This window comes from Triturus cristatus, chromosome 6 (assembly GCF_964204655.1).
Source record: "Triturus cristatus chromosome 6, aTriCri1.1, whole genome shotgun sequence".
Taxonomy (NCBI): Eukaryota; Metazoa; Chordata; class Amphibia; order Caudata; family Salamandridae; genus Triturus; species Triturus cristatus.
The window spans coordinates 548987502-549002205 of NC_140589.1; positions in this window are offsets into that span (position 1 = coordinate 548987502).

The window sequence follows — 14704 nt, forward strand, 5'->3', positions numbered from 1 at the left end:
CATACTCGCCTCACAGGGAGTGGGAAGGGCCTGACAAGATGTCTGACACTGGGCTCTGTCGTGGGGAGCACAAGGCCATGCTGGGAAATGGCCAACAACAATCACCAGGACTACACAGTCAGCCATCTTGCCACTGCTGTCACACCCCCTCACAGGGAAGCAGAGTCAAGTGGGAGGAAGTATGGGCATGCTGGGAAGGGGGTGTAGCCAAGAGTATGATAGGAGTCGCAGTCACAGACAATCTACACCCACCTACATGGCCAAGCAAGCTTACACTGAACCATACTCGCCTCACAGGGAGTGGGAAGGGACTGACAAGATGTCTGACACTGGGCTCTGTCGTGGGGTGCACTAGGCCATGCTAGGAAATGGCCAAAAACAATATCAAACTCTGTCCGTGACAAGTAGGGAAAAGCAGCGTACATGCAGGCATCTGTTCGAAAAGTAGAAAATGTCATGTTTGTGAACCATCAATGCATGTAGAAACATAACTCACATTGTGTGTCTCTTCCAAACACAGGTCACAGGTGGTGCTGGAAACCCAGCACCAAATGATGAGGATAACCAGTCCCAGACTCTGGCAGACACTGAGCTATCTGGTCTGACTCTCTCTCTGTCCTCTTCAGATGACTACGACCAACCTGGCCCCTCCGGTGTGAGCCATCATGCAGCACCAGCATTATCAACATCTGCACCCCCTGTACCCATGCCTCCAGCATCTGGACACCGACAGGGCACCCCCACCAACACGGACAGACCAAGGCCAATCAACACCCACAGCACAGGGACACAGGACCCCCCGGAAGCTACAGCAAACACCACAGCAACACCACCGAGGGGGTCCCAGTGTCACCTGTGCGTCCCGCCGCTGGTCCTGCCCATGTGGAGAGGGGTGCTGGGAGGGGTGGGAGGCACAGGGCGCGCCTTGCAGAGGGGTCTGGACTGCATGATGACCCCCACCTGGCACGCATCTTAGATGCGTACCAGGATAGCACCGGAGGATTTGGCCAGGTAGTGGGGATCCTCAAGGACATGCAACACGAGCAGGTCATCCACCATGCCCACATGGAGGCCAAGTGGGATGACATTACTGCGGTGCATCGGGACATACTCCAATGCCTCCGCCAGATCAACACCAACCTGTCCACACCCCCTTGTGTGGCCACAACATCTGTCGCTACACCATCAGCCAGCGCCACAGGGAGGGAGGAGGACTCTGGCGGAGAGTCCCCTGCACCGCAGAGGCCTGCACATGAGGATCCCCCCCCCCAAGAAGAAGAGGGGTCATCCGAAGAAGGACATGTGAGAGGCAGATGTCCCAGCACATCCCCAGGGCCTCTTAACCTGTTCTGGACAATGTCCTTTGTGCGCAACCCGTTCACCTCGTCCAATTGCACACAACTCGCCCACATGACATGGAGGGTTCATGTTGGGGCCAATGTATCAGAAGACTGTTGACTCTACTCTGGACATTTCATCTACCAGAACTTCCAACTCCAATGTGAACTATGGATTCCCAACCAAAGTACAGCACCCACCATCCTGTGCACTTCCCTCACACATGTTTGTAAATAAACTCACCAGTACACCATACTTGCCTCTGTTGTCATGTTCAGGGAGATGTTGATCTGCTACACAACACAGTGCATGCCAAATACTGCAACAATGTGCCCAAAGTAAGGTGAGTCATCGTGTAGCATGCAGCAGACAAGGATTATTTTGCAGACCTTTGCAGGCTTATATGGGAGGGCCCCTCCGGTCTTGTCCAGGCAGCGAAAGCGGCTTTTCAGGAGGCCAAATGTCCGCTCAATCACCCACCTGCTCCGACCATGTGCTTCATTGTAGCGCAGCTCGGCTGGTGTCACAGGGTTCCTGAGGGGGCGTCAGCAACCACGGCATGTTGGGGTATCCGGAGTCACCTACACACACAAAAATGAACAAGTAGCTGAGTTTTGTAGGAGTGCGGAATACAACATTGACAAACATACACAATGAGAAACAGTCAGTACACACCGACAAGCCAGGCATGCTGAGCTGGCATCTGTGAAATCAGCGTTGCAATGCGACTACTCCTCATAATGTAGGCATCGTGCGCAGAACCAGGGAACCGTGCACACACATGTGTGATCGACATGTCAGCAAGACAGACCACCAAAGCATTGATCGAATGGTAGTGCTTCCTGTTACGGTATGCCTGCTCATGTGCCTGTGATGGTATCAGGGCAACATGTGTCCCATCAATAGATCCGATGACGTTTGGCATCCTGATGAGGTGGACGTTGATAACACTTCCGGCCTATCTGGTCAGCATGGGAAGACTCCACCAGTGGGGTTCACTGTGACCACTACAACACCTGCCACCACCCCTTGCAGATCACTCATCGAGCCAGCGCGCTCCCTGCACGCCAACGGATTCTCGTGGGCTGTTATCTTAATCTAAGACCGCACCGGGTCATTCCCACAGATGCCCTGTGTTATGCACCCAACCAGGTCGCTGGAATCAAGAACTGTCTTGCACTCCTCTTACTAGAAGTAGCCGTTCTTCTGAAACTATTGGCCCGCCCCTCACCAATCTCTCTCCCCAGTACTTTTTAAATTGCTCAGGCCTACATTACCCATGTCCTGATGATGATCCCAATATTCTCTAAATAGGGATCGAAACGTCGTCGACACTATAATACACCGTACACACTAACAATCCTATCACTATGTGTCACGGTTGTAGCCATTTATCACACTTGTCGCATTTCCTTGTTATCACGTTGGAAGAGACTTGACTCACCGGTCAGCCGGGTACAGCAGGAACGATGCGTTGCTAATAGACCCTCTCCCCACAGGGGTGACACCCCTGCGTGCTCATAAAACACCACATGTATGTCACACCTCTAGGGGGAAGGGAAAAAGGGGATAAAAGAACCAAAACGAAAATAATCTACTGCTGGCAGGCACTGGCACGGGAGGTCCTTGCTAGATACTCAATCTCTGGTAAGGTCCACCCCAAAGGCCCTGCAGGTGGGACAGAAGCACATAACACATCAGACACGCGCTCTGCACCTACCTCCCCTTCTCTGAGCTCCCCCCCTGCTTGTACACTTACTCTGACCCGTCTTTGCTTTCCTCATAGGTCGGCACGTTGATAACCACACTAAAGAGTTCAGTACTATACGGTAGAAATGTTAATAGCTCTTATCTGCGGGGGTTGCTGATGCCGTGAGAGAAGACGGAATCCTTCCTTGGTTACTTCACCAGGAAGTCTGGATAGCGTGTCTTGGCAGGCACGACTACCGGCTTATCCCGGGTGTCCTTGGGGAGTCAGCTCGGTAGGTAAGTGCGCCCAAGAGAAAGGTCTGGGAGGAAGGGAACAGAGCGCAGCGCTCTCGCTGTCTGTTGGGGGCTTGCGGTCGTCACCGCGATGCAAGGGGGGGTAGCCGTTTGTAGTCCGGGAGAGAAGCACGAGAAACCTCGCAATGCGCAGTGCTCGTCTCCACCGGATAGGCGAGTGCGTACCACGCACCAGCCCTTCACACAGGGAATGGGAGCAGCGCTCACCACGGAAGGTCTCGGGGGTATTTCGCTCCTTGCCGCGCGCTTGGAGAGCGGCAGCTGTGAACACGGGCCGGACGCCCGCGGAGTCTCCTGGAAGTGGAGAGGTTCGTCTCGGTGCCGAACGTCCCGCTTCGTTAGTGGTAGGCAAGTCCAAGGGATCTCCGTCTGAGACCCGGAAGTACACAGAGTGACAAGCCCCGTGTTACAGGTAGGCGGAGCTTATGTAGGCCACGCGCGGCTTGCACGAGGAGTCTGGGAATTGTAGTTCTTGCCTCCGTGACCTGGGAGGTGTAGTTCTTAGTCTTCTTGTCGGTTCTATGCTTACGCTGCGCCTCTCCTAGCTCCACCTTCCCCGAGCCCTAACACTTGTATTGTGGTACAAGCAACTGTTTGTTTCGCCTGTTTGCTTCATGTTTCTTGGTTAAAAATATGTCTTGTAAATTGTACATTTTCAACCCTTTTTTTACTTTATGTGAAATCGGATACAGGACTGTGTCCCATTACTTACTAAATTCGTTCCTTTACATTGTTTAATTCTCATTAAATCACACTATCCGGCTGGATAGCTTACATATAGATTTGATTTCTTTCTATATTTATTCTCTGGTTGCTAAATCACTTTTGACAAGGACCATTGTTCTTTTTAAAATTGACTCCCTAGTTCCTTGCTTACCTTTTAGGGTTCCCTTGTCTTGTAAAAAAACCACTCCTGAAACATCACAGCTAACCACCGTACCCCCATCCTGTGCACCTAGCACATTTGGTACCATCCTATGCACCCCAGTACTAGATTCTTTGATGGCTACGACCTCCCCAGTCAAGGAGGAACCAGGACCCAGTGGGAGGGTGCAGTCTGTGCTAAGGGCACAGGACCGTTTAGGGAGGTGTAGTGAGAGGGTAACTTTGGGCCCATAGAGTGAGACTACTGAGACCCCGGTCAACCAGGCTACACTCACCCATGTACTTGGAGTCTACCAGAGCTCCAAAAATAGCATGGGCTAAGTATTGGCTTAAATTCAGGAAATGAAGGAGCTGCATAGGGCCACATACCGGGAGGTTGTTGACATCCACTCTGAGGTGGCCGGCATTCACACAGAGGTGGCCTCCCTGGTTGGGGTGCTGCAGGACATTAATACCACAATCTGCAGAGCTTTTCCACCTGCATCTACCCCTTATTGTGATCCTAGTACAATCCCACCATCAACATCTGAAGCAGCCATAGGAAGGGAGGCCCTGTCAGTGGAGCACATGCCTGCAAGCACCCCCATCTCAGCAGATCAAGATCAGCCCTCTGTCAAAAAGAGTTCACCCTAAAATAAAGGAGCTCAGGATGGCAAGACACACACCAGCACCGGGAATGAACATTGCCCTTAATGTCCTCATGTGTATACTAAACATTCACTTTGATGGACTATTCCTGCCCACTTTTCCAAATCTGATGTGAGGAGTATGTTGAACTTTGGACTCATTACCATTTGGACTCTGCTGCAATGTTTTCGTCCACCTTGACTAAGGATTTCACTTTTTTTTTTGCACTATTGATTTTTTCTGTTGATTTGTTGGCCTTGTTCACTTCATTAAAAACACATGCCACCAAAACAATGTCTCCTATTGAACTTTTCATAGATAACAATGTGAATGTACTACCAGGTGAACTTTGCAATGCCAAAACTAGGGACTTCTGGAAATATGGATATGTTGTATGTATACAATGTTCAAGTCAGGATCACTACGATGTCGCAACAACACATACTTTCAAGTGTCTGGCCGGAGAACATCTTTATTCCATTTTTCTATTAATAGGCTGACATGAGGTCAGAAAGATAGCAAGTAAGACTAGATCCATTAATTCTGGATCAGTGATCACATCATCACTTGCAGACTTTGACAACATGGAAGGAGGGGATACAGATGACATTTTCCCACCACACGATAGGCAACAATTACCTAGGTCTCCATGATCAGCTGGAGCAAAATTGCCTACCTCACTAAAAGGATCCTACATCAAATAAAGTTAAAACAGACACATGTCAGTACAACAGTTTCAGACCACAGGGCAAATTCATTCCAGTGTTGCTTTCATCTGGTGAAATGTCCCAAACAAAGCACTTTGGCTTACAATGAGGAGACACATCAACAGCTGCAACAGTTCACAGGCAATGAGGAATTAGCCATGGTGAAGGCAGGCACAACACAAGGTGATTTGGGCACAACACAACATTGTGCCAGATTACATGACGGCACACAAACTGCATTAGGACCAACGCACCGAAAGAAACAAGTCCAATGAAAGCCAGGTAACTTTAATCCTATTGCTGTGCAAGCTGTCTTGGTACCGGTTTTGTACACCGAAGCTCTGTGACAGATATTCCCAGGACCAAATCCATATCTACTAACAGCATTATATACCTGCTAATGTCACAACTCTGAAATGAAGATGACATTGTGCAGGGACCGAAAGCAGACCAATACAATGAAATTAGCTAAGGAAACAGACATAACACACATCACATTATCAACTTCTAGCGAACACTGTCCAAAACAACATTTACACCTCAAGTAAGCTACAATTATAAAACAAACACCTTTCCACAGATATTGTCAGAGCCAAATATTCCTAGTATGCATCATTAACATCCTCTTCACAACATCACTACAAGAGTTGCAAGAATAGTCAAAGGCATCACATCTCACAATATGCATCCACTCAGGAGAAGGAGCTCTGGATGAGATCCTGATGAAAGTCAGCTCCGTCCTCTTTATCACTATCATCTTCATTTGGCATTCCAGGGTCACCACCCAGTGGGTCTTCATGGCCTGCATCCTCTTCGAAGTAAGGTATATTCCTTTGCAGGGCAATGTTGTGAAGTATTCAGCAGACCATGGTGATCTTACACACCCTCCAGGGTGAGTAGAGTAGGGTTCCCTCAGTCCAATCCAGACATCTGAATCTGGCTTTCAGGAGCCTGAAAACTCTCTCCAATGGCTGCCATGCTTTTCTATATTCCTCACTGAAGCAGACTTCCTCCAGCGTTGTAGGATTCCTCATGGGTGCCTACAACCATGGCGGTTTGGAAGACAGGCAGAAGAGCAACATTTGATTTCACACTTTGAGATCATGCTACCTTACATTTCCCACACAAAGTTAAGAACACTTACCTACAAGCCTGGCCCTCTCCATTAGTAGTTTTGACATCAGCTGGAGTATGATGCTGTTTCGCGGTACATAGGCATCATGATCCTGAGAAGCAGGCACAGACGTTTGAGATGTACAAATCTGCTAGGCAGACAACTTGCACGTTTATAGAATGGTATTGCTTCCTGTTCCGGTAGACTTTCTCTCTATCGTGTGGTAGTACTAAGCTAATATGGGTGTCATCAATAGATTAAATTACATGTGGGATGTGTCCTAATCCATAGAATTCTGCCTTCACAGTGGCTAAATCCTCATGTCTGTAGAACTGGATGTAGCTGCCCACGTGTTTCAACATTGATGTAAGCACCTCTATGAAGACCCGACTGAACTTCTGTTGTGGCATTCCACTAGAAATAGCAATGGTGAATGGAAATGAGCCTGTGGTAAAAAGTGTAAAACTGACATGAGTTTCACTAGTGGGGTTATTTAGGTGAGGTAGGAGGTCAGGCTTTAACTGATGACATAGATCCATGATTGTTTGCCTATTTATATGGAATGTTTTGATGATGTGATGTTTTTCCATGGTGTGTATGGCTGGGAATGGGTGGTACAAATGTGACTGGTGTCGCCTCCGTTTTAAAGGGTACCTATTTGAGGAGCAACACAAATATGTAATTTTGGTTACAGTGTGAACAGAAAAATATGTGAAAAATAAGTAAAAACTCATGGGCCCGATTCACAGAACTAACTTAAGACAAAATCCTAAACTTACTACCATTTTGGTATTCACAGAAGGCACTTACTCATTTTGGTATTCACAGAAGGCAATTACTCATTTCGGTATTCACAGAAGTTAGGAGTCCTAACTTTAGGACTCTTAAATGCCTTCTGTGAATACTGAAAGTCTTAAAATTAGGATTTTTCTCAGTTTAGTAGAAGTATAGTTAGGACTCCTAACTTTAAGACTCCTAAATGCCTTCTGTGAATACCGAAAGTCTTAAAATTAGGATTTTTCTCAATTTAGTAGTAGTAAAGCTAGGACTCCTAACTTTAGGACTCCTAAATGACTTCTGTGAATACCGAAAACCTTAAAATTAGGATTTTTCTCAGTTTAATAGTAGTATAGTTAGGACTCCTAAATGCCTTCTGTGAATACCGAAAGTCTTAAAATTAGGATTTTTCTCAATTTAGTAGTAGTAAAGTTAGGACTCCTAACTTTAGGACTCCTAAATGCCTTCTGTGAATACCGAAAGCCTTAAAATTAGGATTTTTCTCAGTTTAGTAGTAGTAAAGTTAGGAGTCCTAACTTTAAGACTCCTAAACTGAGAAGAATCCTAATTTTAAGACTTTCGGTATTCACAGAAGGCATTTAGGAGTCCTAAAGTTAGGACTCCTAACTACTGTGAATACCGAAGTGAGTAAGTGTCTTCTGTGAATACCAAAATGTGTAAGTGCCTTCTGTGAATACGAAAATGGTAGTAAGTTTACGATTTTGTCTTAAGTTAGTTTTGTGAATCGGGCCCTCATGTGTCTGAACATCAGTACTTCATGAAGCAGTTCACATTCATCATTGTCAATCATGAACATTCACCTGTCATCCCCAAGGTACCCTTCACAGGTCTGTAGCATGCCTCTGCACATCATCAATTCAAAATATTGGGAATTTCCAATATGATGAGGGTAGCAGACCATGTCATGTGAAAATTCCACCAACCGCAGTGCACAGTATGCAGCGCACATTTGGTCTATGTACAGTTTTCCCAACCGCTAAAATGGCACCTGCCTTATCTTGCTAATTGAACTTGTTGAACATTGTCCACCGGTAGAAGTTGACCATGCTGTGGGCGGTTGCATGCAACATGATCACAGTTATTGGCTAACATTGGGGATAGTGATGGTTGCAGTTAAATGGCTTTGTACGCCCATGCTGATGACAGCACATGTGGCGTACATGTACCCAGCAGTTGGAAAATAGCTCACTTGCCTTGACTCTTGGTCAGTCAAATTGCTCTCCCACCCTCGCAGCTCCACCATTGAGTGAGGCCTCCCCCAGCCCCTGCACTCTCTAGTGTGGGTGTTCGAGGCACTCCTCCACCCTCAGGTTCACCTGCGCCTCATCCCTGGTAGTCTAGTGGACCTCTGCCACCCTTTCTCGCTCCGCTTTCTGCTCTGTTTTTCACTCATTTTCACCCTCTTTCCTAAATCTATTTTTCAGCACTTTTTCAGCTTTTTGCAATTTCCTGCGTTTCTTCTTGTTTTCTGTTTCCCCCTTTTTTCCTCCTTTTCCTCCTTTCCTGCCCATTTTCCCCTGCCGCTGCTGCCCCGGCAGCCCCTTCCCCCAGCACAACCATCAAGACCAATCAAGCCCCCCTCCTCGCTCATGCCTCCCAGCTGTTCCGACCCCCCTGACCCCTACTTAATGGCGGCCGCTATGGGGACAGGCGAGCAAGACCACTGACTCTTTGTCAGTGAAATTGCTTTCCCACCCTTGAAGCTCCACCATTGAGAGGGGCCTCCCCAGTCCTTTCACTCTCTAGTGTGGGTGTTCGAGGCCCTCCTCTACCCGCAGGTTCACCTGCGCCTCATCTCTGGTGGTCCAGTGGACCTCTGTCCAGTGTCAGGAACTCTGGACCTCCACCCTGCCAACGACACGACCCAGCAGCACTCCACACACTCAACCCAGGCTGCAACAACAACTGCAAGCTAGCATCACCAGCTGACACCCACGGACCCTTCAGCTGTCACCGCTGCCAGCACACCTCCAGCACTGCCAAGAACACGGATCCAGCACAACCCACCCACAAGAATACAACCGAACCTAAGACCCTGCAATGCACCCTCCTCAACGTCCGATCTCGCCACAAACATGCCACCGAAATCTGGGACCTCCTCAACAGCACCAACCTGGACGTAGCGTTCTTCACTGAAACCTGGACCAACACCACCTCGGGAACAGACATCGCCATCGCCCAAGGATACAATATCTCCAGGAAGGACCGCCCCACCTGCCCTGGATGAGGAATCGCCATCATCGACAAATCCACCCTCCGCCTGAGCACACTCCCCGACGAGCCCACAGACCTGATGGAACACCTTCACTTCAAGATGCTGGCCAGTCCCACCACCACCCTCTGAGGAACCCTCATCTACCGGCCCCCTGGACCCTGTGGACCTTTCGCCAACTCCATCATGGACATCATCTCCCCGCTGGCAATTGCATCCACCACCTACACCCTGCTGGAAGACCTCAACTTCCCCCTCGACAACCAACTGGACCCCAACACTACATCCCTCCATGACAACCTCCACAACATTGGACTCCGCCAGATCGTGACCAAGCCCATGGACTCAGCAGGACACACTCTCGACCCCCTCTTCACCACAGGACACTCCATCACCTTCAGCCACACCACCAAACTCCCATGGACTGACCATCGTTGTGTCCACTTCAACTTCAGAACACCCACCATTCACAGACACCAGCACCTAGTCCCATGAAGAAACTGGACCAAAGTCACCAACGACCAGCTCACCTCCTCACTCAGCAATTCCACCCCAACCATCATGGAAAACGACGACCCCAACACAGCAGTCCGAACCCTGCACAGATGGATCTCGGACAGCGCCAACACCATAACCCTCGATTTACAAACTACAAGGGCAACCCTAGAACAAGAACCAGGGGTAGTATCAGCATTATTCCAAACAATGGTTTGAGAGCTAAAATAACAAACTGTAAACCAATTAGTGTGAAAAAAGGGGAATAATGGAAAAGAACTGTGCAAGGAGAGAAACTTATGTTAACGTTATTTTGAAATAAATATGTACATAAATAATCACAAAAATAATATTTAAAAATTAAATATAATACAGACGAAGACCACAATGAGAATGAAGAGGGCGCTCAGACATTTACACTGGCAATACAATTATAAACAAGTGTAAATTAAACAAGCACTGGCAGAGAGAAAACATACAAATACATTAATTGACACAATACACAATATAACAATAGTGTCCTCTCTTAATTTAGGCCACATTTTTTAAGCATCAACAGCGTTTCGACCCATGGTTGCTTTAAGGGTCATCATCAGGACAGAAGACTTGAAGAGTGAAAGCCACCACTTTTTGTTCTAAAAATGAAGTATGTACATGGATTTACAAAACAAAAATCGATTAAATATTTTTAATTTTTTATCACCACCGAGTATGTGACCAAAGATCATGAAAAATAGAAATGAAGATAGAAAATAGAACCAGACCAAGAATCTGAAATAATTACAGAAAATAAGAAATTAGAACAGTACCTCATACGCAAGTACTCCACAGCGTGTGAAAAAATTAGGAATAAACTACTGAATAAAGAAAAAAGACAATGAAATAAGGAAGGAGCTAAATGATCACCTCAATGAATTTCCTTCATGCACACTAGAAGGCAATGCCACTCATCCTGTGTACAGCCAAATTGCCAGAATTCGAAGGGCAATCCTATAGCTATCAGAAATACAGTTAATGTCTGCTACACCGATTATAATAATGAAAACAACATAAAATCAAATGAAAAAATCAACATACCTGTGGGTATGTCAACCCAGAATCCCACTAATTAGCTGGTATTGGAATAAAATGAACCAGACTCCGGTTGCTAAGTTTTAGAACAGAAGATCAGGGTGTGAGTGTACCCCTCAATAGAGTCACAACGTCACAGACAGGATTTGTAATTCAATTACTGAAATAAAAGGAAAAAAAGTCTAGAAAAACAACTAAAGGTCCAATACATAATAGACCCCACAATTTTGGTTACTGGCGTGGTTCAACAAACTAAATTAGAACTGACCTCCCAAGTAGAACATCACGCGTTTAGCTGATGTAAGGAAATTACCCAAGGGCTTAAACCAGCAGTGAATGGGGAGAAAACCGCATTTACTATAGCCCACTAAAAATCAACATGGGACCCGTAACATAGAGATTATGAACCCAACTTTAAAGGGAATTGCACGAAATGAAAAAAGTTCCAAAAGTACTTCAAAAACATATCATAAACGGGCATAAAATGACAAAGTGTATTTCTTCATAATCGGGTTGTTGGAGGACTCAAAAAAACATAACGGTATAGCCTCACTAGTAGAATAGAAGAACGGGGTATTAAATGCTGGGGGTCGCCTCACTACTTAAAAAATCGGCAGCCATTTTGAAAAAGTCAAGTTAGAAAAGAGAAACAAAACAAGATTAAGAGAAAGGAACAGAGCCCATTACCCAAGATCTCATAATTAAAATATATTCACACACAGAGTCTAGATAATATTGGCCATGTGATACAATTTATCCCTGCTGTTGTACACTGAATTACCAAAAAATTATTTGGACAGAGACTATATCCCACACACAAAGCGGCCAATATACAAAAGCACCGCATAATCAGGAGACAGAAAATCTCAAATATCCACACAAAAACTTGGTTTGTTCAATACAGTCAAACTCTATACCTAGATAGAGTAGATAAGTGTGGTACATGATACTCAGAAAATCGTGATACCAAACCTGTACTTAAAGGCTTAGTTAATTGAATCCACGTTGACCGGTTTAAGTGTGCAAAAGTAACGCATCATAATAGAAAACTTGTACTTTAAACTTTAACATATAGGGGCCGATTCCGATTTCGGTCACAAAACGAACCGGCCGACACAGACCAGGACCGAATACCGACCGACACGGACCAGCGCCGTACGACCCATGCAGTACAATGCAACGCGTGTGAATTACAACCGACACGTATGGAATACAAGCCGTACGACCGAGCCGTAGGGAAAATAGTGATCCGGACGGAAAACCGACGCGATTATCACCAACAGACACAAACCCGGAATGAACCCGACCGACCCGTACCCGCGATGTACGATTCGCGCAGTACGATGCAATGCGTGTAAAACCAGACCGACTCACACGGAGACCAAGCTGCACGACTGACACGCACAGACAACCCGGCATACAAGCAATAGAGACCGCCGCGACCGACGCGTACCAAATACAGAAGATAGGCAGCGTGAACGAGGCGGAGAAGCCCACACGAGACAACAGCAGCGTCCGTTTCTGACACATGAACGTCTCCTTCATGCCTACAAAACACAAAGGAAAAAAGACAAAAAAGGACCAAACAAGCAATGACAAAGCCAATAAATACCAAAGAAAAAAACAAGGGACAAAGGCACACCCACAACTCCAACTATATAAAGGACTACAATCACTACCATCATCCCTTGCAAACAGGAGACACAGCCAGCAGCAAACACTAGTACACAGCAACCACAGACACACTCAAAACTGCCTCATCACACAAATCACACACCATCGCCTCACAGGGAGTGGAAAGGGACTGACAAGATGTCTGACACTGGGCTCTGTCGTGGGGAGCACAAGGCCATGCTGGGAAATGGCCAACAACAAACACCAGGACTACACAGTCAGCCATCTTGCCACTGCTGTCATACCCCCTCACAGGGAAGCAGAGTCAAGAGGGAGAAAGTATGGGCATGCTGGGAAGGGGGTGTAGCCAAGAGTATGATGGGAGTCGCAGTCACAGACAATCTACACCCACCCACATGGCCCAGCATGCTCACACTTAAAACATACTCGCCTCACAGGGAGTGGGAAGGGCCTGACAAGATGTCTGACACTGGGCTCTGTCGTGGGGAGCACAAGGCCATGCTGGGAAATGGCCAACAACAATCACCAGGACTACACAGTCAGCCATCTTGCCACTGCTGTCACACCCCCTCACAGGGAAGCAGAGTCAAGTGGGAGGAAGTATGGGCATGCTGGGAAGGGGGTGTAGCCAAGAGTATGATGGGAGTCGCAGTCACAGACAATCTACACCCACCTACATGGCCAAGCAAGCTTACACTGAACCATACTCGCCTCACAGGGAGTGGGAAGGGACTGACAAGATGTCTGACACTGGGCTCTGTCGTGGGGTGCACTAGGCCATGCTAGGAAATGGCCAACAACAATATCAAACTCTGTCCGTGACAAGTAGGGAAAAGCAGCGTACATGCAGGCATCTGTTCGAAAAGTAGAAAATGTCATGTTTGTGAACCATCAATGCATGTAGAAACATAACTCACATTGTGTGTCTCTTCCAAACACAGGTCACAGGTGGTGCTGGAAACCCAGCACCAAATGATGAGGATAACCAGTCCCAGACTCTGGCAGACACTGAGCTATCTGGTCTGACTCTCTCTCTGTCCTCTTCAGATGACTACGACCAACCTGGCCCCTCCGGTGTGAGCCATCATGCAGCACCAGCATTATCAACATCTGCACCCCCTGTACCCATGCCTCCAGCATCTGGACACCGACAGGGCACCCCCACCAACACGGACAGACCAAGGCCAATCAACACCCACAGCACAGGGACCCAGGACCCCCCGGAAGCTACAGCAAACACCACAGCAACACCACCCGAGGGGGTCCCAGTGTCACCTGTGCATCCCGCCGCTGGTCCTGCCCATGTGGAGAGGGGTGCTGGGAGGGGTGGGAGGCACAGGGCGCGCCTTGCAGAGGGGTCTGGACTGCATGATGACCCCCACCTGGCACGCATCTTAGATGCGTACCAGGATAGCACCGGAGGATTTGGCCAGGTAGTGGGGATCCTCAAGGACATGCAACACGAGCAGGTCATCCACCATGCCCACATGGAGGCCAAGTGGGATGACATTACTGCGGTGCATCGGGACATACTCCAATGCCTCCGCCAGATCAACACCAACCTGTCCACACCCCCTTGTGTGGCCACAACATCTGTCGCTACACCATCTGCCAGCGCCACAGGGAGGGAGGAGGACTCTGGCGGAGAGTCCCCTGCACCGCAGAGGCCTGCACATGAGGATCCCCCCCCCCCAAGAAGAAGAGGGGTCATCCGAAGAAGGACATGTGAGAGGCAGATGTCCCAGCACATCCCCAGGGCCTCTTAACCTGTTCTGGACAATGTCCTTTGTGTGCAACCCGTTCACCTTGTCCAATTGC